At 41.2% G+C, this 26605-nt stretch overlaps 2 protein-coding genes and 1 pseudogene across 4 annotated transcripts in view; 1 reads left to right on the top strand and 2 right to left on the bottom strand.

The window, feature by feature from the left end:
- The window catches only part of LOC109037612 (uncharacterized), a 144884-nt gene extending 143099 nt beyond the window's left edge, over nucleotides 1-1785 (bottom strand). Inside the window, exon 1 of the mRNA XM_019052374.2 lies at nucleotides 585-1785. The gene's annotated coding sequence lies outside the window, so the exon portion shown is untranslated. The remainder of the gene's footprint in view (nucleotides 1-584) is intronic.
- A 1814-nt stretch (nucleotides 1786-3599) lies between these two features.
- Nucleotides 3600-26605, bottom strand: part of Alg9 (alpha-1,2-mannosyltransferase Alg9) — a 37108-nt gene continuing 14102 nt past the window's right edge. Inside the window, exon 14 of one of the 3 annotated variants that reach the window (XM_072298394.1) lies at nucleotides 3600-4918. The gene's annotated coding sequence lies outside the window, so the exon portion shown is untranslated. Of the gene's footprint in view, nucleotides 4919-19877; nucleotides 20061-26225; nucleotides 26266-26605 lie in introns of those variants that run through there. The other 2 variants (XM_072298395.1, XM_072298396.1) reach the window with 2 other exon arrangements.
- LOC109039437 (uncharacterized) lies at nucleotides 23144-26548 on the top strand (annotated as a pseudogene).

The following is a 26605-nucleotide window of genomic DNA, read 5'->3' as shown; positions in this document are numbered from 1 at the left end:
TCAATTGTCCTTTTCCATTGGACTTACGCTTTCTGCATCGGGTTATCACATCTGAGGGTAGGCAGAACTTAAAATGCCTCGAGACTCCTTCCAAAAACTAATACCTTCACCTCTGTTTTTCTTCATGTATACCTGTTTTGTGTGTGTTTCATCTACATAATCGAGAAGGATTATAATTTTAAGGCATGCGGCTTATTATTGTTTCTAAGGAAAAATTACTGTTAGTGTAAACCAGGGTGAAATAAATTAGAGGCAGAAATTACTTATGGGGTGGTTTTGTTCCGTAAAGGGAACTGATCTGAGAAAAAATGAAACAAAGTATTAGAAAACGAGAGATCACTGTCTTTTCGCAAGTGTCACTGGGCACCGACTCCGCGGAATAGTATTGTCAACGACATCGACTTTGTTTTTTTTTTTTTTTTTTAAGAATAAGAAATGTCATTTGAAAGATGTTCAATCAATGTCAGGATGATTACGGCGCATTTTTCAAAGCTGACGATGACAAGGGTGTTTCGATTCAGGTAATTGAATTTTGTGAGTGATAATGTTTAAAAATGCAACTATGGTGCAGTTAGGTTACTTACATGCGGAGAATTGAGAGCTAATCCTTAAAGGCACACTTCACGATGATCAAATTTTCAGGTGAGACGAATATTCCATGTTTGAGTGTCTTCACGACCCACACATCACGACAGCGCACAATTTCATTCGGTTTGTTTTTTTCACACCAAGGCACTTCGAATTTGAGAGAGTAAAAATTCGCACTTTAAAATAACTGAGCAAAGACGACAAATTGTCTCGATATGACGTAATTCTAATTATGCAGAAATGATATTAAGTGGGAAAGTTCTCCACAATCTCGAGTCAAAAAAGAGCCAACTTTTATAGGTAAATGTCACTCACCCCACGAAATGTTCTAATTACAACTGAGAGAAGAGGGTAGAAAATTCACCTTGAATTTCGGGCACTTAGTTTTTTTAAAATTAAAAACAAAAGTTTCATAGATGGATGCTCATTGGCACGAAAACGACGAGAGAAGCAAGTAACTTATTATACAGCAATAAATTAAAAATGCAAAAAATAAGGATGAATTTTGACTATTTGACGTTTCCTTTAAAATATGGCAAGCGTAACGAAATAATTAAATAATTTACATCTAGCGTAGTGTTCCCGCGACTGATAAACGCAGTACTACCATGATCGATAGTATTTAAAAAGCAAGATAGGTCGCGCTAAATTCCAAGTGAGCGTGAAAAAAGTTTACTATTCAATTTATTCCGGATTTGGAAAACGGTAGATTCAAATTTAAATCAAGAGAACTAATAAGAAAAAGGCAACGGTGTTAAAAGTAATTGAGCAGTTGAATTTTTGAGCAGCTATTTTCCGGTCGGAAATTTTCAGGAAAAGACCCCGATCAGGAACAAATTGAGCAGTTCTCTGAGAGGATTCGACCGAATACGTATCGATGGCGCCAGGAACGGCGAAAGACCTCAAAATATTTTTGGCACTTGGGGGATGCAAAGACGGGCTCTGCATTGGCGGGGCATGGGTTCGGCACTTGCGGGGGGCGCACGGGGGTGGGGCCGGCGAATCGACGCGGAACCGGTTGCGTCTTTTGGCGACACGCTCCTCGCTCTTCCTCTTCTCGGCGGCGGAACCGAGTGGCGACTGACCGACCGAGTCGGATCTTCGCCGATTGCATCGGAACCGGTTTCGCGGCCGGCGTCCCGACGCCACCGTTTGGTCCTCGCCTCGCGCGCCGCTGATTTGTCGCCGCGACGAGGGGCCGAGCCCCCGAACACCCTCCTCCTTGCCCTCCCGCCCACCGCCCCCCTTCCTTTGACGGGGGCCAAAAATCGAACCCCAAAACGGACGACGACCTCTCGCTCCAGTCGCTGCCATGCACGTACCGTTCGGCTTGTTGTTGGTCGGCCGGTGGAACTTTCAGGGTTGCCACGGAATTTAGGAAAAGAAATTCCCTGACATTTCCCTGATTTCCCTGACACCATAGAGAAAAAAAAGGTGTTTGCATTTCGGGCATCTTGGAATTTGTTTGATGACGCAGGCCGGTACAGCGACCTTTATCATCGATTTTCTTAGAAATGGTGTAATTTATGGAAGAAAGTCATTCTTAAAAAGAGCTTGAAATTATATCATGAGTTGATTCAAGCAAAAAAATGGGACATTATGGTCCGTACTTCATACTTCGAATTCCGGATTTCGCTCGCCAGGTTGTACCGACCTAAGTCACAGGGTAAACAAACCTCAAGATGCAAACACCTCCTTTTTTTCTCTATGCCCTGACACATTTTGGTTGAATTCCCTGGCACTTGAAGATGTGACGGATGGTTAAGAAGACATAATTGAAAATAGTTTTCAGGTAAAATTTGTTGTGCGAAATCTCAAACCCATTCTAGAAAGCAAATGAAGGTTATTTAACAAATTTTCCCGGACATTTTCGTCATTTTCCCTGACACTTTCGTTATTTTCCATGACATTTCCCGGTTTTCCCTGACTGTGGCAACCCTAATTAATGATAATAGCTATGCGAAAGAATCTGGTTCAGGTTGAGAAAAATAATGCAGTCTTAAATGTCGGAAACTAATCATGATCGAGAACTTAATCCGAAAATACATGAAAATGAGCTGAATCAACCCAGCTGTGGGAAGACGAAGGAAAGCGGAACGAAGGTAAAATTACAAAAACACGGAATTACGTGCATGGCTCACTCATGAAGTTTCTGCCTACATTTGATTCTTTCTACGAAAAAAAAAGGTACTGAGGCTCTTTTTTCAAGACTTTTTTGAGTGAAAAAACGGAAATTGTACGCAATTTAATCTATAGTATCAGAAAATTTCAAGGGAAAATATGCTTGAATTGCGTCAAAAATACGTGTTTAATTAAGACAAATTTGACAACCCTCGAAAGTTAATGCGACGTTCTTCCTTAGCACGGCAGAATTGGAGGCGAACTTCAGATAGATGATAACTATGAATAGCTTCAAAGCATCGTTTTACTGGTTATATTAAAGCTTATGAAGTAATGTATATGTGAGGTTTTCAAATAGACAATTCACTCGTTTTATTTGCGCTTCCAGTCGAATCTGTTGTTTATGCGCTGAAATTGGAAAGGAAGTGAAGCACATACAATGGAGAAAGGGAAGCTCCGCTCGCGTTAGGGGAAGGTCTTTCGAAGAGCTTCCAAATTAAAGGATCGAATCGATTCTCATTCATACTTGAAAAATGTGTGGTAGCAGTTGTGACTAAACGCAGTGGTACACTGAAAAAAAAAATGAATCCGAAAAAGTGAGTCCGAACTAGTTGGGAGCATATGGAGCCAGGTTTTGTTCGGTGCACAACCAAATTATTCGGTCTGCTCAACCGCACTGTTCGGTCCGCTGAACCGAACTATAAGAATTTGTTATAGTTCTGTTCAGCGGACCGAACAGTATGGTTGAGCAGACCGAATAATTCGGTTGTGTGTACCGAACAAAACCTGGTTACATATGATCCTAACTATTTCGGATTCATCGAACTCTTATTTTCAGTGATACTTCATCGAGTGTCATTATTAAAGGAAGGGAAATAATTTTAAAGATATTTAAAGAAAAAGTGTTTATTTCATTTCAATAAAACTAAAATCTACAGCTCTCGCCCAACAAATTTCAGCTTAACAGTAGAGTTAATTTATTTTTCAACACACCATGAATAAAATGTATTAAGAATTGGCAAGAAGGTCAACGATAAGAGGATTTAATTTTTAGTGCTACAAGGCATCGATTTTGTTTTTCCTCTCAAAAGCTTGTTTGAAATTGCTGGGCCAAACTTTAAAGATAAGCAGAAGGCTTCTCAGAGGTTATAGGGGTACGTGATGAAGGCCTTGCTGATAAGCCAACATGCCCAGAATTGCACGCAAATAGATTTTGTACGTCTTTGGGAAATAATTTCATACTATTGCTCTCGCGGTGTGCCCTGAGATCAATAAAAGGAATGTCTAAACATTGAAATACAAAAACAATAGCGTCTTAAAAACACTTTGGGCTAGAGTATGCATCGTGATTCGTAAAATTCCGGGTTCATAACACATTGAGAATTATCTAGGATGTTGCCTGATGTAGACTGATGCCCTGATTTTGTCTCCTCTCTCCAAACAATGTAAATGTTATTGAGCGTTACACTTCATTCAAAAAGCCACCGAATAGAACAATGCCACAAACTAGTATCATTACCTGACATTCAAGTGTTCGATGTTTATATACAAATTCACATTGATAAATCCCTCCTCTTCTGATTCAGTGCGTAGAGGGACTACAAAATTGATATTATACAAACAATCAAATGTTTAACGGAAGTTTAGAATGTACATTAAACCTACTTTCATTAATATTGACTAGATAAAAAATATAATTTAAAAATCGACTTAAGAAGTAATCAGTGCTTCCACCTCATCAATCGAGGGCTTACTTGGTTTAAAGCGCGTATAAAACGAAAAGTGTAATTTGAGGAGGACGCATTTTTAATTTGAAAATGCGTGCTCTCTCTAAAATGGTTGAATTGCCTCCCAGCCTTAAAGATATTATGATGCACAAACATATAAAAGGCCTTTTAACAAGTGGAAAAGTTTCTTCTTACTGACAGAGTTTTTAAAACACCCCTACACATAAATCAAAATTTGATTTAGGGAAAGTGGTAAAATTATTCTTATCCACCATTATACTATCAGAATGAAGAATGAATGATGAAGTTCGAAATAGTCTGAGCAATCAATTGAGCACTGTTAACGATTGTAATGGTGTAAAATGATAAGTAAACGGAATCTCCGAATTAAGATATTACAGATCACGGATAAATTAATTTTAAGTAACTTTAATTGCAATACATACCTGCTAGAAAATCCAGAAAAACTGGAGAGATCAGTCCTACATTAAAACATCACAAGTGAAATTATATTTACAAAACCAATATAACTAATAAATTTAATGATAATCACATGTGTCAAGAGCACTGACAGATAGCATTGTACATGAGCTTATTTTTAGAACTTTTGGAGCTACTTATGCACAATAAAATAAAAAGTAATATGGAAACAGGTATTAACTTCAGGCTTTTGCTCAGCTAAGTACTTTCAACTTTTCAGGGTCATATTATTGTGTTAAGAGAACTGGTAATGAAGCATGCCAATTATTAACAGTTTTTTTATTACATTTCATTGACAATGTTTAATCCCTCAAAAGTATCTTTGTCGGGCGGATAAGATCTCACATACCCTAATCTTTCAGGCACTTTAAACCTTTCCCTTCCTTCAAGAATACTGTGTACAGGTTACATCATGAAAATAATTTTCATAAGTGAATCAGTGGCATTGAAACCAGTGGTGAGGCGTGAATGATCGATTGATAATAGTTCTCCAGATAAAGCTACGGTAAAGAATCGATTATTAAGGTGTTCGCTGCGAACATCCTGTTTATCGATACTTTTTCATAGGTTTAAATGGCAGATCAATCGATAAATCGCAAAGCACGCCACGCCACTGATTGAGGCAAGTGGAAATCGGTCAAGCATTGCCTGCTCAAAAGGTGAGGCTGATTGTGAAAACATGCTGAATGCGGTAAGCTTCGAGAAGGTCTGTTCACCCAAAACTCAAGAATAGGAAGAAATAAGTCGGATAATGACTGAGAGATCCCGCAAATTTCGTGACGGATGTTTTTGGAGTCGCTATTTTTGAATTAGATGTAAAATTGCCTACATTCTGACGCCCTGACCCTTTAATTGTGGGCAAGTTTATGGCACGCTGCGGCGCGGCGTGCTACCAGCGCGAAACGCGCACTGACGCCTACAAACCTAAGGGGATACTTCAAGCATTGCGCTATGCGTGAAGTAGCCCCTTAGGTTTGTAGGCGTCAGTGCGTGTTTGGCGCTAGGAGCACGCCGCGGCGCTCCCGACGGGCGGGTAGTGAACGATTTCTTGCGGAGAGAGCTCCTTGGCGGAGGAACTCGTAAATCGTATATTTTTTTTTTTTTTTTTTTACTTATTTCCGACTTTTAAAATTACACACTGGTCGTGTGCGGTAATTAGTGAACTTTCAACGCTAGATGAAGTGTAATAATGAAAGGCGGGTCGTGTGGTGGCTCATGAAATTCTCCCCTGTGCTTTGTCGCTGCAGCTACCTCAAAAAGATGCCATAATTTTAGCTGACACGTTTAAAGTCAACGGAAGCACGCTTGAGGCTGAAATCCACTTGCTAAGAGGGCATGCAAAGAGCAATGCAAGTTTTCCGCCTAAAAAACTTACTGAGTTTTTAAAATGGCTGAGTCAGAGTGATAGAGAAAATACATACAGGAATTTAGCCACGGTTTTGAAAAAGTTTGGGTGTATACCAGTAACTAGTTGCTCATGGACCGAAGTTTTTCAAAATTGTTAATATCGTTAAAACAACAATTAGATCCACGATACTCCAAAAAAGGTTGAGCAATGCTATGTCTTATAATCATTATTTTAACATTGCTCAATATTTATTTTTCTACTTTTGTAAGAACTTTCTATGTTATACGAGCAATTTTTTGTAAATATGTGAAAATCCAATAATCAATATGACAATCTAGCACAGGGACCAGCCCTTATGCACTTGCACCCTTGAGATAATTTTACGATTTTTTAGCTTCGTTTCTCCCTCGCATCATGCGTCTGCGTCTGCGTGGACCATCCCCTCTCTTGACTTTTCAGTCAGTTTCTCGACCTGTCCGTAGCGTATTATCTGTTGCTGTAAAATAAAGAACTCATATTCGATCGATATTCAAGTATTCTTCTTAAATTAAATAACCTTGATTTCCTTTAGGTAATGAAGCCCAGCTTACGCGATACGAGCAAATATCCGCGATCGTGTCCGCGTAAACGGAAGATAAGCAAAGTGTTTATTAAGACTTGTATGAACTTGTGTGTATTAAATTGTGTCGATATTTGACGTGTAAATAAAATGGATACTACGAAGAGTAAGAAGAAAAACATTGAACTCCTCGAGGGTGAGAAATGTAATATATGGAAGATCAGCAGGCGCGCTGTTCGGACCAAACTTGATTTTTTGTGTGTAATCGATGAAGCAGTACACAATGAGTTACCCGACAGTTGGGTCACCAAAAATCGCCAGGCTAAAAGCTTAATGATTGAATACTCGGGTGATTCCCACCTTCATTTTGCATCCCCAGAAAAATCCGCGAGTGAAATCTTCAACGCCCTAGATGCGATCTACGAAAGAAAGAGCATCGCGGCACAGATAACTCGACGCAAAAAGCTCCTATTTCTGAAATTTAACGCGGGTGACAAACTAATGTCGCATTTTACAGTGTTTGACGAACTTTTATCAGAATTGCAAGCAGCCGGTGCAAAACTGGAGGAAGCTGACAAAGTTGCTCAACTTTCAACCTCTCTGCCAGCAAATTACGATTCAATCAGCACTGCTATCGAGACATTTTCCGAAGACAATTTAACTCTCTCTTTCGTTAAAACTAGACTTTTGGATCACGAAATGAAACTGAAAAGAAAAACTGTTGATCTAGATTAATTATTGAGGGGGCGTGTTGTAAATATGTAAATATGCAGTAATCAATCTGACAACCTGGCACAGGGACCAGCCATTATACACTTGTGCCCTTGAGATAATGTACATATTTGAGAATATACAAATTCAATCGATATTCAAATCTTCTTCTTAAATTAAACAACCTTTATTTCCTTCACAGTTTACTTCAAAAAAATTTCGAGTCATTTCCTAACTTTTCATTTTCTAAAAATCGAAATAATTGGGGGAAAAACATAGAAAACCCCGATATAAAACCCGTGAAATTCATCTCCTAAAGATTACAATATTTAAGTTAAAAATATGTCAAAATAGCGTCCGTGAGAGATTCAATTTTCAAAATTGTCTTGGGGGGGGGGGGGAGGTGTCCCCCCTGACCCACCGCTCACGCGCCAGCAAACTGGTTCTAATTGTAAGACTCTTGGCACCCGCAAGCACGGAGGTCTAGAACCGCCTATGTTTGAAATCACACAATCGGTCAAGACCGCGACTGAACTTTCCCCCCTTCAATTATGAACTCCGCAACAGGCGTGACTCGTGCGGGCGTTTAAACGCATGAGCCGTTTGAGACCGAATTATTTCAACTATGAGTGGGAACATTATTTTTCCCCTTCATAAATGTGCAACATATATTGGGCAACATCACTAGCAGGCGGTGAAAGATTTGTACCACGACCCGAAAATATTACTGCTACCAATCTTCGCCAAACAGTTGAGGCGTTGAGCTTGGCTGCCACACCGGTAGCAGAAAGAATCAGATTCTACCAAAATAATCCAATTCCTGGTTGTCAATGGGACAATGCTCCACAGAATCCACTTTTGTTAAATCCGAATGAAATAATACCAGCTAACTTCACTTTTAACGACTTAAATGATGATGTCGAGGCCATTAAGGGAAAATCTTACGCATTAGCTGGTTTGCGTCCCAAATACTACTTGAAAGCTGTTGACTTCGAAACCGAGGGGACTAAGGCTCAACTGGTCTCAAACGACCAGAATCAAATGAGGATATGTGACCGTGGCCATGATGAAGCTATCCTTGCTTATTCACAGAGAATCAAGATTGAAGGGAATGTCCCCGAATTTGACAATATTCGACCTTTGGATTCTGAGACACAACTTACGGCAAACTTTTGCCTTCTAGGAGAACGGCCCCTCACAATCGGTCAGCACTACCCGGCCTTCTCCGTACGCGATGCAGTAGCATCACCTCAAGTATCGAACGTAGCTTACAAAGCTGCGAGGTCGCTGATATATGCATATATAGTTAGTTAGTTATTATAATTTTGAGACATTCAGCGACTTAGGCTATTAACGTCTTTACAGGTAATTTTGAAAATATATAGGAGTATAAACGAAAATTTAGATTTTTAAATTAAGAGAGGTGAAGAGTTTCAGAATTTTGGTGGCAATATTAGGTTCATCGCATGTAAGAGGGTTATATTTGTGCATCCATATATATATTTTTCCCACCCGTAGAATTGCCATACGGCAGAGCCGGGTCGCCTCAAGCCAGCATGAGCACCTAGTAATTAAATAAATGAATTCTTCTCTTGTTTTTCACCGTCATATGTAATCTTGTAATTTTATTTGTATTGGCACGAAACCTGTATGTACCTAGGCTCGGATGTAATACTGTAACTTTATTCTCTGTCAGTTTTTCTTTCTTTCTTATGTTACAAATATTATAATCAAAATGTATGTGCTTTGAAGAGGTAATAAATAAATAAAAATAAATATATATTTGTGCAACACACACATATATATATATATATCCTTTCAAGTGCAACATATATTGGGTTTTTTTGATTTTCGTTGATCTGACGAAACTTCCAATCCTCATCATGAGTAATAACGAAGAAAAATCTGTACACCAACTACCTACGACCTCTAAAGGTCATTCATCCAAACGACAAGGAAAAGGCTCTAAGCAGAACCATCAAGATAAGTTTAGAGCGAAGAAGAACGAAGCCTTTCTCGCAAAGAAAATGAAGCAGCTCGACAAGTCTTTGTATTTGACTCCTGACGTAGACAAATTATTCAATTCCCTTCAGATATCTACAGTGAGTAAAGCAACTGAGCTTCCGATTACTTCGCGTGGCATCGGACTTCTTACGTTGGAAGCGTTCAAGAGGGCGCAGTTAATCAAAGCACCTCCTCCAACGGTTACGGTATTTTCCATGTATCGAGCTTCCTTGGCACAGTTTGGAGCCAAAATCATCATGTGTCGTCGATTCAAGTCTACGCCACTACATTCAAGACAACAGATGGACTTAACCATCGAGGAACAAAACCTGAGTTTAATCTTAGGTCAGCAACAAAACTTTACCTGTGTTGCCACAGCCATTAACCAACTTGGAAGTGTTCAAGTTGGCGACATTAAATATGTCGTTGAACTACCTGCCAACACTCTTCCCATGCTAGTGGACAACATGCAATTCTGGAAGCCGTCAAGTACACTAAAACGATAACTTTCTCGCATCCTCAAAAATTTTTGCTAATGTCCGACTCCCTCTCTGGTCTTACAGCCATAGAAAATCAACGAGATAACCCTCTTCTCTTTGACATTTCTGCTCAACTCCAAAATTCACCACATAACATCATTATGGCTTGGATCCCGGGACATTCGGGAATCATCGGTAATGAAACAGCGGATATTATTGCCAAATCTTGTTGTAATCCAAATAGTCCCCCTCTACACACACATTTCGTTCCTCCACAAGATTTGAAAAAAGCGCTCCAGTCTCACATCAATGATTCCTGGGAAGACTACTGGATGAACAACGACAAAAACTTACTTCAAAGAAGACCTAAGCCATATGATAACACCTCCTTCAACAAACACCGCACCTGCGAAGTCCAAATTGCGAGACTGCGAATCGGCCATACTTTTTTCTCTCATTCTCATTTAATTTCAAAATCTCCAGTTCCTTTATGCTCTCTTTGTCAACGCTCCCCCCTTACAATCGACCATATTTTACTTTCTTGCCCTAAAACCTATGCCACACGTATCAAAATTCGAAGTTCCCTCCCTCTTAATATGCACCCTTTGTGTTCAGATAGTCCAATGGTAGTAACAGAAATTTTAAAACTCTTCAAGAAACTAAATTTAAAAATTTAAAATTGCCTAGTCCCCGACGTAAATAGCCTAGATGCTGATCGTCGTTAAATAAAATTAACTAACTATATTGGGTTTGTGACGCGTGTTGCGATGATGATAGTCTAAAGGGAAGGTTAAATAAACTGGAGGAAAAGGTTGTAGTTTTGGAGAATAAGGTTAGCGACAGGGATGAAAAAAATTTTTTTGTTATGTATAGAATTACTAATTAAAGCTAGGATATTTGTAATTCTATATAAGATGAGGAAAGGGATGATAAAATTGTTAGACAGGGATGTTTTAGAAATAATGGTCAGGAAGGTAGGTAGAAAGGTGGAGGTCAAGTACGGTGAGGATAATGTAGTTGATAAAATGATTTTCTTCAAAGGTATGAGGGACTATGTGTTGTTCGGTTGCCATAATTGGGAACAATTGGATCTTAATGGTTTTAAGAAAACGGTAGTTAGGGAAATGTTAAAGTTTCAAGAAACAAATTGGGGTGATGGAGAATTGTTGCCCAAGTGTTATAGATGGAAGGAATTTGGATTGTAAAGTAGGTTAGGGAAATTAGGGACGGTTGTTGGAACTGAATGGGAGTAGCCCTTGAGGGCTATTTGAATTCAAAAAAAAAAAAAAAAAAAAAAAAAAAAAAATACGGAATTCAACAAGCGTGACTTGCGTTTGCAGAAATCCTCTCATTAAGGAAAACGATATTTTTGCGTTTTCCGCATTACACCTTTTAAAATAGCTTTGAATGGTAATTCGTCCCCATGAAATCTCTATGACTGGAGCCTCCCTAGAATAAATGGCCCCCAAAACTGTTGGAATCAGTGCATTTTATTGCCTGTGTTGCCACGAAGAGCATATTCAAGGATATCTCATTTTGTTAGTTGAAGCCATTGGAAGAGATATGTCTCGCAATGTAAAATGAAGTTCCACAAATTTGAATCCTTTTGAAAATATCGTGTTTTTACAGCATATCTCGATTTTACTTTGTAATTTTGGTCAGCAAAAATTAAGCAGGGCAAGATTATATAATTTAAAATACATCTGATTCTTTGCAATTTCATCTTTTCAGAGAAAAGAGCTGGAACTGCTGAAAACATCCGATCCGAAATCATTCTGTCAATGAATGATCGCAAAAATCATGGTAAAAAAAGCGTAATTACTGCAAGCCAATGATTGTAACTACAACAGACGGCTACATTGTCGATATTTTAGGCCCTGAAACACTATGGGCAGGATCAGTTTCAGATGCCGATATTTTGAAAAGTGTTATGACCTTGCCTTCTTTTAAAGATTTTTATAAGCCCGGTGACATTTTTATCCTTGATCGTGGTTTCGAGCGGGTCAAAGCAGAATTGGAAGCCCTTAAATTTTCCGTTTCAATACCGTGTCTCAACCGAAGTGACAGTCAACTATCTACTATCGAAGCTAACGAGAACCGCATTTGTACCAAGCAACGGTGTGTGGTTGAAGCTACCAACAGTAGCCTTAAACGCTTCGGCCTCTTCAAAAGCACCGTATCTGCACAAACATACGTGCACTTGTTCACGGACTTGAAGATTGCTGGTGCTATTCACAACGCTTTTTTCAGCTGTATGTATACAGTGATGGCGATAATGAAGAAGTAGCGAGGCCGAAATCGTCGCCCTTCTACAAATGTCCCGACGAAACAAGTTTGTATTTAGGATGCATCTGAAACCCTTACACTAAATGTATAATTGGAATGTAATTGAGTATTTATATTATTCAAAAATTGCGTAGGATGTCGGCGACAAGAATCAAAGAGAAAGTGACAGCGGCAACGATTTCCAGAAAGAAAACGAAACGGAAAATGCCGTCTGCCCACGTAGCAAATGGGAGGCGAAAATGGAAGTCATCAGTGCATCGTTGAGTGTTGACGCCCGATCCCATTTTCAGACATGTTCACACGTTGCTTGCAAATAAAAAAGGCGGCAAATCAATTTTTATTATTGGACCAATGAGTGTTCTCCAATTTGAATTTGTAAACATCGTGGTTTCTAGGTTAGGTTTTGGTGTTTTTTTTTTTAAAATTGGCTGTGTGATAAATGATATTATGCCGTCTTTGATTTTGTTAAAATGACTCGATATATGTTAAAGTTGATTTGAATTAAAAATTGTGTCCTTAAAAAATGGATGATGAGGTGATTTGGTTAACATGGACATTTGTGGTACTTGCGGCGTATTGGGAGTTTGTATGGAAACGACGTGGCAGAAGAAGATTTTGGGTTCGGTAAGTCCTGAAATGAAGAGATAAGAACAACCAAGAGCCATCTGCCAGGTACAAGGCGATTGGGAGGCAATTGGAATTGCTCCAAATCCATATCTTGTTACCCTTGGAACGCTGAGGCAAATCGTGACCCAGTTGAATGATGCTACAACACCTCCTGAGGCACGCATCTACTTTTATGATCACAACCCTATCCCCGGATGCGATTGGTTTGTTGACCCTCAAAATCCGAATAATGGACCAGTGCTGATTAATCCGGACAATATAATTCCAGCACAAAATGGACGGCCACAACTTCAACAAGATCTGACTGGCTTGTTCCCCGGAATACAACGAGCCAACACTGATGTCGGAAGGACCCCAAGCACTAGAAACAACACCCAGGGTGAGGACCCATCCCCCCTCGGCCCTTCAGAAGCTCAATGAGCCGAATTTGTTGCAGAAACTCGTAACAGACGAGTCCCTTACACGACGGACTAAAAATTTTGAGACTTTGACCTCTGATCAGTTCTCAAATTTTCCAAAATGGACCGTCGAACAGTTCCGGAAATTTTCTGGCACATATCAATTGTGTCTGGCACGATCGAATACAGCAGACCATTTTGATGCCGGCAAATATGCATTTTTGATGTGTAAAGATCAGCTTACGCCAGATTTCGCCAAATACGGACTCCAGGTGTCGAATCCACTTTTCATTAAGTGCAAATTACTATCGCGCCATAAATCAGAAAAATACTACAACATTTTTATCTTAGTTGATGAGGACCGACCGGTAACTCAGTCAGTTATTGCGTATTACTGCACTTGTAAAAATGATGCTCGGACGGTGGGTGCATGTGCTTGTGGCGCCATCGCCATCAGAGCGAAGCCCCTTGTGCCCGGCACCATCGTCTCCAAATCAACTCGTCCTCTGCGCCCATACCCGTTTTTCTGTCCACAGGAACGCAAACATGTTGAAGACGCTATCTTGGAAACTACCCTGGAACGCCGGTGGCAAGTTCGAAATCCTAACAGAATTTAAGCACCTGACGCCGCTCCCGTTTTCTATCCAAACACCACCTCTGGTACGCCGATTCTTGTTCCCTGCCGCTGTATCACCTCAACTCTGCTCAGCCTGCAACCTGTGTTCAACCTCCTGTCCCGGCCCCGCAGTCCGCTGCACCCGCAGCGACTGCCCTTGCCGCTGCCGCGGCTGGAAGTTAACAGTCAGCATCGAGCCCATCGAAGAAGCAGCCATCAAGTGTTTTACTTCGACATTGATGTCTGAGGAGACATTTCTACGGTACAGGGACGAAGTTCCCCTCGAAGCTAGATCCAAGTTTGTTTACAGATCGTTCGTGGACCTGATGTTTCGAGAAAAAAATGGGAGGACTGGAACCGCCGCAAGCACTCTTCCGCCGCCTTCGTCTCTGAGTGTCTCCGCCACTGGTTGGGGGGCTGTGTGGCGCCATCGCCACCAGCCAATCAGAGCGAAGCCCCTTGTGCCCGGCACCATCGTCTTCAACCAATGAGAGCGAAGCCCGTCATGCTTTCCCGCGCTCCCGCACATATAAATATGTGCGGCCGCGAGCTCCGATCATCCATTCCTTTTCAGGTCCTCTCTGACGCTACACGCTCTAGCTCCGACTCGCCACCTCTCGAGCACCTTGCTCCTCCATTTTGAAAACGGCCCTTTTTAGGGCCATGTCGCGTGTTACGCAACGCCTCTAACAAATTCACCCGAGACAGAATATTTCTTCTATCCCTTTCTCTCCCATTTCTTGTGTGACGACCCGTAAACTCTGAAGTATTCGGTGTATTTTTTGTGTTTTTTGTCAAATTTAATTTGTAAAATTATTTATAACATTACGTTTACGTAATACGTTTTACGAAGAACCCCACCCTGCGAAGTATTGCCTCGCCCACCCCCCTCCCTCCCATCCACTTCTCCGGATCTTAATAAAGTTCATGCGTATATGTAACTATAATCTGACTTTATTCATCCCCCCCCCCCACCCTGAAGTATTATATTCAGAATATATCACCTTTGTTTCTCGCATCTCCAGTTGTGACCACGCCAAGTGGCGTGGAAAAGTGATTAATTCTGCACATGATAATCTTTTCGATGGAGGAGGCCACCTTTCTTTTAAAAAATCGTATGATAAAATAAAACATAAATATTTCTGGCCGAATATGCGAGGAGATCTTGTATCACATATTCAAAAATGTTTATCCTGCGCTACAAATAAGCCGCGTATTTCGAAATACGGCGAACTACATCCTATTGCCCCACCACTAACTGGCCGCCCATTTACTCATATCATTTTAGATTTTAAAGGACCTCTCTCCACTTCAAATGGTTTTACTCATGTTTTAGTTGCAATGGACACATTGACGCGCTTCGCAGTTACGTGCGCCGCGAAATCTACTGATGCCAATACTGTTGCTACCTTTTTATTGACTAAATTAATTCCATAGCATGGTTTTGTACACAAAATCAGCTCAGATAGAGGAACACACTTTAACAACCAGTTAATGGACTCCCTCTGCAAGTCTTTGCAAATAGAGAGACAGCATTCTGCTGCTTATCATCCTCAATCACAAGGATTAGTAGAACGTTTTAACCAAACTTTTATGTCCATTCTTAGACATTATCTAAATGATTCACGTAAAAACTGGAGTACTTTGTTGCCATGGATTACTTTCACTTATAATTCTTCGGTAAATGAATCTCTTAAGTTTTCACCATTTTATTTGCTATATGGTTACAATCCGAACACTTCCCTTTCCGCAATTTTACCCCCTCTAACTCAAGATAAATCCCTTCTGGAACATATTGAATTCTTAACAGATTTACGCAAAACCATTCCTACTATTCTAGCTGACAGTCAAAACAAAGACAAGACACGTCATGATGCATCCATTACGAAAATTTCATTTAAACCTGGAGACCAAGTTATGGTAACTCTAACAAAGAGAAATTCCAAGTTAGATCCCCTATACAAAGGACCATATAAGATTATATCGAAAGAATCTGATGATATGTTTTATTGTTACAGAGTCCGCGAGGAACCGCATCCAAACATTAGAAATTACGCCGATATTTATGTTACACAAATATCGAAAAATTGTCTATATGTTCGCGATTAAAACCTTATCCAGCAAGATCTTACGGAAACCAATGATTAATTTCATACGCGCTGCATTCAGCAAACTTATCGATTCGATTTCTACGAAATCACCATCATATTCATTTCCTTTTCCGTCATATTAAATTTTTGTTTCGTGTTTCTGAATTCTGCTAACATTAGTTGCTTTTCAGACTTAATCCATTGCGAACTTTCTCTCTCCTGTACTCGTGCTACATTTCATTTGTGCTAAAATGGGATTCGCTTCAAACGACGTAACTTCGAATTTCAAAGATTCATATAACGAATACCATATTTTCCAGTTTTCACAAGACTTTATCCAAAATTTCCTTCTCTTTATGCTATTTTTGGGAAGATTTGCTTACTTTTTAATACTTTGGTGTAAAAATCTTGCCAAACACAAGAGACAAGTGAATACGGAGTTAGGTCAATTGAAAAACCGCAAACTTCCGCCTTTTACTTCAACAATTTAATACTTCACTTTTTTTGGTAAGTCTCATTACAGATTTTCAGACTCACGTTCCAAAAATTTACTCCTATTTGCGAAGCTTCATTCATTTTTCAATAACTAAGTTTATAACAGCCTCTGATAATCTATGATTTAATCTCATTCATCAGCTTGCTGCACTTAACCACTTGCATCATACCTGATCCTTTTTCTTTTTCTATTGTTGTTATAGATTTATTGGATCACCCTGTGTCATGTTCACTTTATGCACTTATTGTTATCACTCCAATCTACTCACGGCCGGACGATGACATTGATGACTACACCCGCCTTGCACTTTACCAATACCCGATGTCAAACATCGGCGCTTTCAACGCAATGCCATGATACATCTGATTATTATTGTCATCTCTATCAGATACAGATACAGTATCTTCTTTTCTTTTGTACAGTCTGCATGACACCAGCCTACCCATGTTCTGATTGTTAGCTCACACCTTTTTTTTCTTTTTTTTTTCTCTCTCTCTCTCTCTCTCTCTCTTCCTCGATCTTCTATCCTGCGTCTCCCGAAGACATTGCGAGGTCGCAATTTTCTTCAACCCGGGGGGATGTCGCGTGTTACGCAACGCCTCTAACAAATTCACCCGAGACAGAATATTTCCTCTATCCCTTTCTCTCCCATTTCTTGTGTCTCTCTCTTAGTTTCTGCAAACCAAGCATTTTAAGGCCTTAAGCCAATGCTTGAATACAATCAGACGCATGATCACATTTCTTTAATATCTTTTTTATCAATGCACAGGATGGCTGATGCAATGCAGCCTAAATCTTACGTAGCTAAGACCGTGAGAGCTCGTCTTCAACAACTCTAACTTCACTTCGGTTTTTTACATCTTAGCGTGATGATATGTCAATTCCTGTACGCTCTACCGCAAGTCGGCTTAACATCTAAAATCTCGTTTAATTTATAAGTCCATCATCTTGTTCTGTCACTATCCGGTCCGTGAATAAAAGTTCTGTCTATTTCAGCAACACTCTTATATTTGTTCTTTAACACCGAACTTTGCTCTCCCAATATAACGACGCTGTTTTAGCGGGGCGTGAGTGTTTTCAGTCCGCTCACTAGGCTACGTGTTCGCAAACACCCTCTAAAACGCGACATGATGCCAAAAATCCCGTATTAACAAGACAGGCCACCACATTCTAGCTGGCTCAGCCCACATGCTCATACGATGGCAATTTTATGGTTCCTCGGTTGTGGGCGTCATATTGAGGACTTGAAAGGACCTTCTGACTTCCTGAATGCTTGTTCCTTTTTCCGAAGACGATTCGGATGACGAAAGCGACGATTACTACAATGGATGATAAAGTTAATTAGATATTATACGTATATGTGTTATTATTAATTTTAATTATTTTATAATTATTTTCTTTTTTTAGAGAGATCAGTCATTACAGAGAGCAAGTGTTCTTTCTAACCCCCCCCCCCCTCTCCCGTGTTTACTATTTATTTTCGCTTGGCTCGTTGAGGTCTTGATTTTTCTTCCTTTTATTTTCTACTAATATGATGTATTTCACTGATTCATCGGTTTCGATTAGCATTAATCCCCCCCGTAATTTGTTTTCGTTTGTTTATTTTTATTTACATTATTATTTTAAAAATGTATAAATCGTTGTTGTTGGTTTGTAGGTTACGGGCAAAGGCTATTAACGAGCAAGTAGAAGGATCCACAGTAACAAAAAAAAATCCTGGTCCCAATACCCGTAGTATTCGTTGATCTTGAAAAAACAGAGACAGTGAGGGAAGTATTCAATTTAGTGGGTATTCTAAATCAGAGGATTAAAGTTGAAACTCCAAGGTCATCGCAATGGCAGCCCCAATGCCGGAGGTGCCAAAGATACGGTCATGTATATGTCGTGAATACATGATTCTTTCTGTTTTGTTTGGCCCCAACGGTTTGTTGAACGATCGAAAAGATAACGAACGTAGCTGCAGTAGGAACGCACCAGCGTGTTTCATATGCAAACGTTGGCTGCGGAGGTGCGGTGGTGAGGTCCTCGTGCCTCGGCCAGTTATTCCGGTTCGAGGGTACGGTCGTGGATTCTTGGGGGTTGAAGACTTCATCCTGCGTTCCCTCCGCGGGATTACCGTCTCCGGCTCCACGCCGCGGAGGCGGGTATCTTCTATCCAGTGGTGTGTGGGGTGCGATGCATCACACACAATAATGTTGTGTGAAGCACTGTTGCGCCTATCTCCGTCTCAGCGCCGGGTCGCGCAGCGCCAGCGGGGGCGTTGTCCGAATTGTCTCTCTACTCATTCATTGAGTTTCTGCAACTCTCCCAAGCGCTGCGCGGCGCCGAAGTGTGGAAGGAGGCATAATACCTTGTTGCACGAGGGACCTGGCGGGATTCCCGCAAGATGTTCAACCTATGGGGATATTCAATGTCCTCCATCTACCAGTCCCGGAAGACCAGCCTTCATGGACGCAGCCTCGTCAGCGGTCTCTTCTTCAACAACGGCCTCTTCCGCAACAACGGCCTCTTCCTCAACAACGGCAGTCCCTGTCTCAATAGCATCCTCTACCACCTCAACAGCACCCTCTACCACCTCAATAGCAGCCTCTACTTCCATAGCCTTGCCTCAGCCGATTCAAGGTGAGGAAACGCCACGCCTTACCGAGGGCCGCTTGAGAGCTAGACAGACTGTCGGGAGGGCCAGGGGATTGTCTCGATACAGCTCCTCTTCTGAGGAAACCTCCCCCGCTCCAAACCGGTTCCCAGATTTGGATGACCTCCTTCACTGGGACGTCGATACGGAGCGGTTGTGGCTCGGTGACCCAGAGGAGGACCTGCAATTTGACTCTGACATCTCCCGGTGAGATGTCAGAACGCCTCCAAGACGCCACGCCAATTCAATAACTTACATTACGCCACGCCAATTTAATTTATATTACGCCACGCCATTTTAACGCCTTTTTTTTGAGCTTCTGAAGGCTCCAAGCCGAAATTGTGCAATTGTTGGAGAAGACATCGATCTTTTAGTAATTTTAACTGCGCTCTCTCCAGAAAATAAGGAAATATTTCTTCCAAAACCTCGTAGACAAAACGTTGAAACAAAAATTTACGCTTCGAAAAGCCTAATCGCCCGCCCGATACTAAAAGATCACATACTATTTTTACATGCATTTCCCGGATGTGATACTAACTCGGCAATTTTTGGAAAGGGCAAGATGGCACTCCGCAATTTAATAGAAAAAAATGAAGACATTCAAGATTTCGCAGGTCGTTTTGAAGATAAAGGTTCAACGTCCAACTCCATCTCTGAGTCCGGTAGCAAAATTCTGTTACGTCCATATGGTGCGAAGAAACAAAATGACTCATTAGACTAACTTCGTTTTCGTTTATTCAAAAAAATTCATTAACAGGAAAGAAGAACCGCCTGGAGTCATTGCCGCACTCGGAAGATGCGGCCAAGTTCCATAGTTTCCGGGCTTTCCACCAAGTACAACTGTGGCTGGGCGACCAATTGCTGCAATACATGGTAGAGCCATACAATCTGCTGGCTGAAAAATGGACTTTTACTCCCCCGGTTCGAGTTCAAGAGTTCCACCAAACTGCTGATAAAGGAGTGGTTAATTAATTACCTCCTCAAGACTGGGGTTGGCGCTTAGAGGGGGCCCAACTTGCTCCTGTCCATATGTCCCTAGGGTAAGCACTGGAGAAAGTGCTCAACTCAATATTTTGCGGCTGCACAAAAGGCTGCGGGTGCCGGAAATCTGGTCTCAAAAGCACCAATATCTGTCTAAATTGCTGCTGTGAGGCATGCGAGAGCTCCCTGGAAGTTACCTGTCTCAGTTGCAGGCATCTCATTGTTGTTGCTCCCAGTGGAGCAGAGCCCTTCGTTCCTCCTAAGTGTGTTTCCTGTCCTAATTGTGAATATATCATTGTTGTTGCTACCAGTGGAGCAGAGCCTATTGGTTATCACCTCTTGGTCCCGTTGCGGAAACCGACCACTGTATGGCCTCTACCACCGTCTGATCCAGTCGTCCAGGCCAGGCCAGGGGAGTCCAGCGCGAATCCGCCGCCCCCCTTTGTCGTTTCCGCCTCTAGCCGGGACCCCCGGGTTTTGGCCCGTGCCTACGGAATGTCTCAGCCGCCGTCTCGGCCCACCGGACGCGGGCTGTCACGAGGCAGTTTACCTGCTTTTGCGTGGGAGCCCTGATCTTCGATGAGAGAAAAAAAAAAAAATTGGCCCAGTGTGAAAAATTGTGTGTTATGTTTTGTGTTAATACACACGGTCCTCTTGTTTATATTTTTCGATTTATTTTCTTTCTCTTTTTTTTTTTAAAGGTTATCCCTTTTATCCATAGCTCACTTTCGTGATAAGCTTTGGATATTGATTTTAATTATTGATTGATTATTTACGATATAAGGATTTTTTTCGTGTCGCTCAGTGGACCAGTCAACGATGTCGATGAGACAGGACATCTTACCAGCTTTTGTGTTGGTATAGCACTATTAGGATGTATTGATTTACAGCTCTACTCCGATATTAGAGCGATACTAAAACAGGAGATCTTAGATTTGGTGGATGTATCTGTGGAAGAGTTCATCGGAATACACGAGTTAGATGTTGATATTACCGATCTATCTGATTATGATAAAATTTCTCCTTATTATTGCATCTACAATTCAGGAATCTTGTTGACATTAATTGGAAAGAGGTTGAATGACCAAAATTACCGAGCATGGATTGAGGCACGCAACAACTCGTTCGCCGTACCTCTGGGATTCTCTGTAACCGACCCAACATTATTTGATTACCAACCGTCGCAAAATTTTGCAGCAAACTTCTACTCTGAAGTGAAGTCTCGATGGCTAATAAGAAGGCGGTTATTTATCGAGATATGGGCTCTATCGAGTAAGCCTGGCATGTTAGGAACAACGTGCAAAACTGTGCTCACGCTGCTCAGAGGGGCGGAGTTAACTAACTTCGCAAACATCAGCCAATGGCTCTTGGTATTGAACCCAGAGCTATTTTGTTGGAATACAATGGCAAAGTCATTGCCCTTGATTTTAAGAGCATATAAGAAATACATTTCTGTGGGGCCTCTTGCTGACTGGATCAAATTAATCCTACCTGACGAACATGTCAGAGAATTTCATCATAACACCCTAAAAGTGCCCTTCACCATAGCTAGACAGATAGCTATAACCTATGGAAATTCAACACTCTCTCAAGTAGACGGAACTGACAGATCACCCGAGACCCAGATGTTGGTAGACGAGGCAATGATGATTGTTCGGACTGCGGGAGGTGCTAGGACAGTTGACACACAGGCGATCAGAGCATGGAGATTTAATGGTTATGAGAACCCCGAATTAGAGAGAGATAGACACATACATACGCGAGAGAGGAGCGAGAAGGAGAGCGACATGTGATTCAAGACAAGGGGAAGCGTGCAGAAGGCTATTCATTTCAGTTGAAAGAGAAAGAGAAAGGCCCATTCATTCCTTTTAGAAAGAGTGCGATGAGAAAAAGAGGGGGCAACGACACAACATTCGATGACTTATGCTAAAAAGACAATTATTACAAAAATGACTTAAGATTAAAGTTAAATACCCAACAGTGTCATCAGTCCCGTCACATGTCTTAGTTCTCTTAAGATTGCCGTGAAAGATTGTATTTGTTTTTGATCATTTTGTATTATCACTCGCTCTAGATATTCAGTTTTTTTACCCATTTTGTCCCTCAATTCCTCGATTTTTCCGTTGACGTCATCGAATTTCAGTTTTGACCAGACTACTGTTGCCGCCGCGTCTTGAAAGCATTGGGCTGGCGTCGCTCCCGGAAAATCAGTCGAACCACGAGGTTTTTCATGATGCAGCAGAGAGGTTTCCGGTGGACACTCGCGTGGTGACATCGCCAGACACGGCCGTTGTCAGATAGCCCGAGGAATCTCTCAATTTCGTACATCTCTACCTCGGGCGTCGGGCTCCGAAACCCACGAAACGGCGACAGCCAGTCCTCTTTCCTGGATTTCGGAGCCTACGACGGATGTTACATGCATAGTCAGGAGGTTTTTGGCGAGCGAACCGTGGGAAATGACGCTAAGTTCGCAAGCCTAGGGACCCACGAGGATCCCGCTGAAGCCTCCTGAAGTTAGTCGCGTTTGCCTCCTTGCCCGTGTGCTCCACCCGGAAACCTCGGCCTTGTCGTATCCTGCGCCCTTTCCGTGGTGCCTTCCCTGTTGAGTAGCCCGAATGCGGTACGTCCCCCGGTCCCTACCGGCAGCGAAGTGACCCCTAGTTGTTAGAGTTGTTCTGTGTGAGTTTGTTATCTGTGTGTACCTGTGTGGTTTTGTAAGATCTAGTTTTAGTAGTTGTAGCCTGTGTGGCACTTATTATTATATCGTTGTATATTACACCCCAATACAAGAGTGGCCACTCCCTGGTTTATGTGTTCCTCCTTTCCCTAGGATACTAGGATACATTCTCGAGGTAGGTGACTATTCATTTAGAGTGAAAGGGCTCTTACATCCCCTCTCGATCACCCCCCTTTTCTAGATTTACCCTTTCTGGTGGACGCCCCCATCTGCGACCATCCCCTACGTGTTCAGCTGCTTGGCTCGAGAGCTGAGCACGTTATACAGGTTGTAAGCATGAATTTTTGTCTGCTTTGCTTTTCAACCCTAAATTTTTCTTAATAAAAGCTGTATTGAAAGCTCAGCTTGTTCATCTCTCTTGATGCACAAAATTGAAATCGTCACAAGGTTCGAAAGATGGGTATTGCCGAACGAAGTGTTACTAAAAAATATTTTCTGTTTGACCGTATTATCATACCCACCGTCTCATATAATATCCTCTAATTTATGTTTTATCTGTTTTCAACAGAAGGAAGATTCTAAAACAAAGCAGCAGGAAAAAAATCGTGTGAAACATACAGCCGTACGCTTAGATTTATCAGACTCAGAAGATGAACTGGTGCTCCCGAATTCCAATGCTGTTTAATCAATTTATTTTGGAACTTGGCTCTAAACTTCGAAGTAATCACTGTGAAACTCATTTAAAAACTCATATAACCCAAAAATTGAGGTATAAATATAATTGAGGCTATAATACTAAATCTGAGAATGTGGTTTTCACTTTTAGGAACTATGTCATTATTCCGTTGGTGCTAAATGGACAATCAATTCCTCAGTCCAAAGCAGCCCGTTACCTCGGCCTTATCATAGACTCAAAATTAAACTTCAGTGAACTCATCAACCGAAAGAAAAAACGAATTGAACTTAAATTAATTAAAATGTATTGGTAAACTGGAAACAAATCTAAACTCAGTCTTCATAGTAAACTTTTGTTATATAAAACTATGATAAGGCCAATCTGGGCAAATGCCTGTCAGTTCTGGGCCTGCACCGCCAATTCGAACATACGATAGATGGAAACAGTTCAAAACCAAGTTTTAAGACAAAATTGCTAATGCACCGTGGTACACAAGAAACAAGGATAGACGATCGAAACTCGGGATAGAAAGTTTGGATGTTTTCATCTCCCGTATGAACGGAAGGTATGGAGAGCGTCTGGAATCTCACCCCAATCCAGAAGCAATTCAGCTCCTGGACTGGGCAGGGGAGACCAGACGTGTAAAGCGCAGGAAGCCACAGGAGCTTTGCACATCTGACTTCCGCAAAATTTAGTTGAAGCACCCTCTATCTAAAGGGCACTGTTCTCCTCTGTCTTTGTTGGCAAGAGATCATCCCAATTTTTAAAGACAGAAGTAGCTTGTAAAATAGATTACATTATTTCATGTTTTATAGTTAGTTTTTTTTTGCACTTTTTGCCATGTCTCTTTCTTATTTTTATTATCTCTCTGACTACTCATCTTACCTTATTAATCCTATTCTCCGTTTGACTTAACTAATTTATTTTTCGTACGTTACTTGTTGTCAGTTCTCTTTCCATTGTTGATTTTACAGTTTTTATCCCTCTAGTCTAACTACCAATCATACTTTATCCAAAACTAATTTTACTTCATAGTCATGTACTTCAGCTTTTGTGCAAAAATGCAGACTTTGCATCTTTTCTACGGAGTCTTAAGCAGCTCCTCCATGAGGCATTTTATTCTATCGATGAATTCCTAATGTAGTGAATTCTTAATGTATGTAAATTATGGACGTGTATCATAGCTTTCCATTGATACAATTCCTCTGATTTGTTTCATTCTAGGCGTTCTAAAGGACGACCCCAGTGCCATTTTCACTGCCTACCCCACCAAGAGCGTGGATGACATGTTTGATTCAGTCAATGGTCGAGGTATGATACCTTACAAGGGGAAAGTGCTGCGCACATGAATAGATGAAAAGAGCCCTTACATTGCATCTTATGAGAAAAGTATGCGCTTCGTCAGAACCTGGAAGTACACCGGCAAAGAGGCTCCTCCTCTGCACATACCTAGCTGGGTTACTACATTTAAAGCAATTAAGTATTTTTGGTTGGATTTGAGAAATGTAGGATTTTTCTACTCAGATCGTAAGCGTCTCAACCAAGATCCGATTGAGAACTTGTTTGGTCTCGTTCGAGCTATCTGTGGAGGTAACAGTAGACCGACTTGCCCCCAATTTGCGGCTGCATTGAAAACGATCATAATTAATCATTTTGCATTTTTAACGCGAGGTATGCACTGTGAAGCTGATGAAGCCAAACTTTTGGATAACCTGCAAACATTTCTAGAAGCTGAGGCTGAACCCATTGAGAATGTACACGAAGTTTTAGACAGTTTAGTACCAATGAGTGGCAAGACAGAGAAAGAGATGGAAGCAGCTGTTCCAAGTATTTTTGGTTGGATTTGAGAAATGTAGGATTTTTCTACTCAGATCCTAAGCGTCTCAACCAAGATCCGATTGCGAACTAGTTTGGTCTCGTTCGAGCTAACTGTGGAGGTAATAGTAGACCGACTTGCCCCCAATTTGCGGCTGCATTGAAAACGATCATAATTAATAATTTTGCATTTTTAACGCGAGGTATGAACTGTGAAGCTGATGAAGCCAAACTTTCGGCGAACCTGCAAACATTTCTAGAAGCTGAGGCTGAACCCAATGAGAATGTACACGAAGTTTTAGACAGTTTAGTACCAATGAGTGGCAAGACAGAGAAAGAGATGGAAGCAGCTGTTCCAAGTATTTTTGGTTGGATTTGAGAAATGTAGGATTTTTCTACTCAGATCCTAAGCGTCTCAACCAAGATCCGATTGAGAACTTGTTTGGTCTCGTTCGAGCTAACTGTGGAGGTAATAGTAGACCGACTTGCCCCCAATTTGCGGCTGCATTGAAAACGATCATAATTAATAATTTTGCATTTTTAACGCGAGGTATGAACTGTGAAGCTGATGAAGCCAAACTTTTGGCGAACTTGCAAACATTTCTAGAAGCTGAGGCTGAACCCATTGAGAATTTAAGCGAAGTTTTAGACAGTTTAGTACCAATGAGTGGCAAGACAGAGAAAGAGATGGAAGCAGCTGTTCTCAAAGGTGGAGGTGAGGCTGACACAGTTGTATACATTGCAGGTAGCATAGCCAGATCTATCCTCAGGAAAGTTAAATGCTTAGATTGTAAGCCACCGTTAAAGACAGATTATAATGTAAGGCCTATCAGCGCTTCTCATTCCTGGATCAGCCAAAAGGAGTATAATAAGTCCAAGCGTAGTTTAGTTTATCCCACAGAGAAATTAAGTACTTGTGTTGGTTCTTGCTTCCATTTTGTTGAAGATTTCCTAAAGAAACGACCCTATGTCAGAAATATTAGGGAAACCATCATAACTACTACGACCAAACAGTATGATCTTTTATGGCTGGAAGGTTGTTTGAATGAGGACCATGTTGAGGCCACATTGAAAATGAAATCGCATTGAAATTGAAAATTTGCATGAATTAAAGTTAAATTTGAAGAAGATAATTGAACATTGTGCGGGCACAGCGCAACTACCGTACAGGCCCCTCCCGCAGCTAAAACGTAAGAGGGCGCGACTACCCTGCGAGCCCCTCCAGCAGCTATAACATAGAGGGTCGAGGCAACAATAATAGGTAATCCCTAACTATACCTATGGCAATCTA

Source organism: Bemisia tabaci, chromosome 3 (genome assembly GCF_918797505.1).
Source record: "Bemisia tabaci chromosome 3, PGI_BMITA_v3".
Lineage (NCBI taxonomy): Eukaryota > Metazoa > Arthropoda > Insecta > Hemiptera > Aleyrodidae > Bemisia > Bemisia tabaci.
Note: the sequence above shows the minus strand (reverse complement) of the source record. Positions and strands in the feature narration are given on the sequence as shown.